Raw genomic sequence first — 3339 nt, 5'->3', positions numbered from 1 at the left:
CCTGACTCAATAAAGAAAATTAGGTCCAACAAAGACAAAAGACTCATTCTAAAGGATGGTTTCTACCAAATATCTAACCTCCTTTAAGAGATTGGACACAACGAAAGGGCCTGTTTATACTTATCTGAATAAGTAATTGCCTCTCCAAATCTTTTTCACTATCTCTATCTTCCTAAAAGATAGATCCTAACAAACTCTCTAAAATAAAGGGAACAATTATCCATCATGAAAGATGAAACTACTCCAACAAAGGTGGTCATCAACTCTCTACTATAAATACAATGAAACCCCTCAAGTATACCCACATTCGAATCTACTAAAAAACCTGTCTAAAACCCTTGCTAACCTAAGCATTGCATTCTCTTACAGGTACCACCCCCTACCTCCTCATGAGAAACTCAGACAAGCGGCACCTCGACATCAACAAGTCGGACGCTGCCATACAAAGGGATCTGGACCTCACGTTCAGTCCCAAATCAACGTTTCAGGTAACCTTCGGAACATTGACGTCGTTGTCGGGGACTTGGACTTTACCTTATAATAATGGCGGACCACTAGCATGAAGACGGCCACACGGCATCTGAATCTAAAGCCGAACCCCAACTAGAGGGCAATGCCATTATACTACCTTCTCCACACCAGACGCATGATCCTCATGGGGAAGGACCATCAGCAAACCCCCAACCAAGGTGGATTCATTCGGAAGTCTGTCACCTTGAAAAGGAAGAACCCCCACAAACAGCCGAAATACTGGGTCTCGTCCGAGGCTAGCAAGATCGGCTAGAACAACTCAAGTATGAGTCGGAACAACAACGGAAAGCAGAAAAAAACTGCGGAGAGAGGTAAGGTGACAAAGGGAGCTGGAAGAAAAGCTCTTGAAGTTAGAAGCCGACCTTCGCAATCGAAATATCCAAGCGGATCGGGAAGAAAGTCCTCTAGGCAGAGAAGACCCATTCATAGAAGAGATCGTGCGAGCCAAAATTTTCAAGAACTTTAAAACACCCGACGTCTAAACAGAAGTCCCAGAATGCTTGAGCCCGACCTACAAAAGGATCAGGACTCAAGTAGGGGACTATTCATACCTTAGCTCAATAAACAAATCCAAGCCCAACAAAGACAAAAGGCCCACCCCAAATGATGGCCTCTACCAAATATCCAATCTCCTTAAGAGGTTGGACAGAGTGAAAGGGCCCATTTGTACTTATTTGATAAGTAATGGTCTCCCCAAATCTCTCCCACTATCTCTATCTTCCTAAAAGATAGATCCTAACAAACTCTTTGAGATCAAAGGAATGGTTATCCATCATGAAAGATGGAACTACTCCGACAAAGGTGGTCATCAACTCTCTACTATAAATACATTGACACCCCTCAGGTATACTCATGTTCGAATCGAATAAAAAATTTGCCTCAAGTCCTTGCGAACTTAAGTATCGGAGTCTCTTACAAGTAGTCAAGTACTACCCCCCTCCACCTCCTCACGAAGAACTCGGACAAGCGACACATTGGCATCAACAAGTTGGACACTGTTATACAAAGAGATCTGGACCTCACGTTAAGAACCAAATCAATATTTCAGGTAACCCTCGGAATAATATATTGAGTAAAAAGAAAATCACTAAAATTAGGGTTAAGTATATTTTGGTCCCTATAGGCTATAGTTCAAGCAGAAAATTTTTTTTCGTCTCTAACCTTTTTTTACATATAAAATTGTCTCTAAGGTTCAATGGTAGTTTTAAAATCATCTTTTTAGATAGATTAGTTTTTTAAATGATAAAAATACTCCTTTTCTCTCTTCTTACCACCACCACCACCCCATCCACTACCACTCCATTACCATCTGCATTAAGAAACAACCTTCAACAATAACCTCAAATAAATTAAAATCAAAACAAAAATTTATCACCAAAACCATCATCATTAACAAGAAATAAAAAAATCATCATCATCATCATCATCATCAAAACAAAATATTAACAAGAAAAGGAGGGAAGGAAAGAAAAAGGGAGGCGCGATGCAAACACAACCACCACCACCAGCTCCCCAACGACGACGAGGAACACAAGTGTGTGGGCCAGGAGCGTCGCGGCGAGGGTGAGGTGCTGCGAGGCTAGGTGCTCAACGTTGAAAGGAGTGATTGAGAGGAAGGAGTCATGGAAACATTTTTCGATGGAGTGAGAGGGAGTGGTGGCGATGATGTGACAGATGATTTTGACAGTGGGGGGAGAGGGAGGAGGGGGAGTCCAGGTAGGAGGGAAAGGGCTGGTGCTGTTTTTGCTTTTGATGAAGAAGAAGAGATGATGTGATGAAGAAGAAGATGAGAAGAGTATTTTGGTTCGAAGGACGATTTTAAAATTATGCTGCACATTAGGGACGATTTTGTATGAAAAAAGTTGGAGACGAAAAATATTTTCTGTCTACAACCTTAGGCTATGTTTGTTTGAAGGGAAAATGGAAAGAAAAAAATGGAGGAAAAAAATGGGAAGAAAAATGATTATTTTTCTTTGTTTGGTTGAAGAGAGAAATAAGAAAGGAAAGAAAAGGGATTGAAAAAATTTTTCTCTCCAATATTAGAAAGAAAAATGGAGACAAAACTAATTTTCTCTCTCTACTTCCAATATTACCCCTTCATTTTTTTCAATATATTTTATAATACAAGAGTAAAATTATTTTTGAGAGGGATCGGTGTGTTTTTGAGAAGGTAATAAGCCCGGCACCAGAGATAGTGAAAAAAGCCAGCAATTTAGTGCGTGAACTCGTGAGCCATACCTGATAGATGCTGCTAATTTTCTTTACTCTTACTTTACTCTTCTTTAAGCGCTTAGTCTTTCAGTCACAGTTGGTGATAAATGGGAATACCCAATTCTTTTGTACTTCCTTATGGAAACACTTTTATTTTATATTAATAAAATAACATTTATCTTTGAGAAGAAAAAAAGAGTAAAATTATTTTTTTATAACATTTTTTTCTTCTTATTTTCCTTCCATCCAAACACATCTAAGAAAAATAAAAATCCACTCAATTTCTTTCATTTTCTTTCTTTCCTTTCTCTCTATTTCTTTCTTTTCAATCAAACATAATCTTAGGAACCAAAATCATACTTAACCCCTAAAATTATGTAATTGTTGTGATATACATGGGTGGATGCCCATTTAATGAATTGTGACTTCCTTCACAATTTTAGGCGGCTAACTTTTCCAATATAAAAGTTAAGCTTATCAAGACAAGACCAAATTTAATTACGTTTGAAAGCATAGCTTTTATATGCATATAAATAGAAGCGTGATATGAAGCAAATGACACACAACCAATAACAATTACAAATACTCTTCTATATA

The sequence above is a fragment of the Arachis duranensis genome, chromosome 5, assembly GCF_000817695.3.
Source record: "Arachis duranensis cultivar V14167 chromosome 5, aradu.V14167.gnm2.J7QH, whole genome shotgun sequence".
Taxonomy (NCBI): Eukaryota; Viridiplantae; Streptophyta; class Magnoliopsida; order Fabales; family Fabaceae; genus Arachis; species Arachis duranensis.
This window is presented reverse-complemented; position numbering follows the sequence as displayed.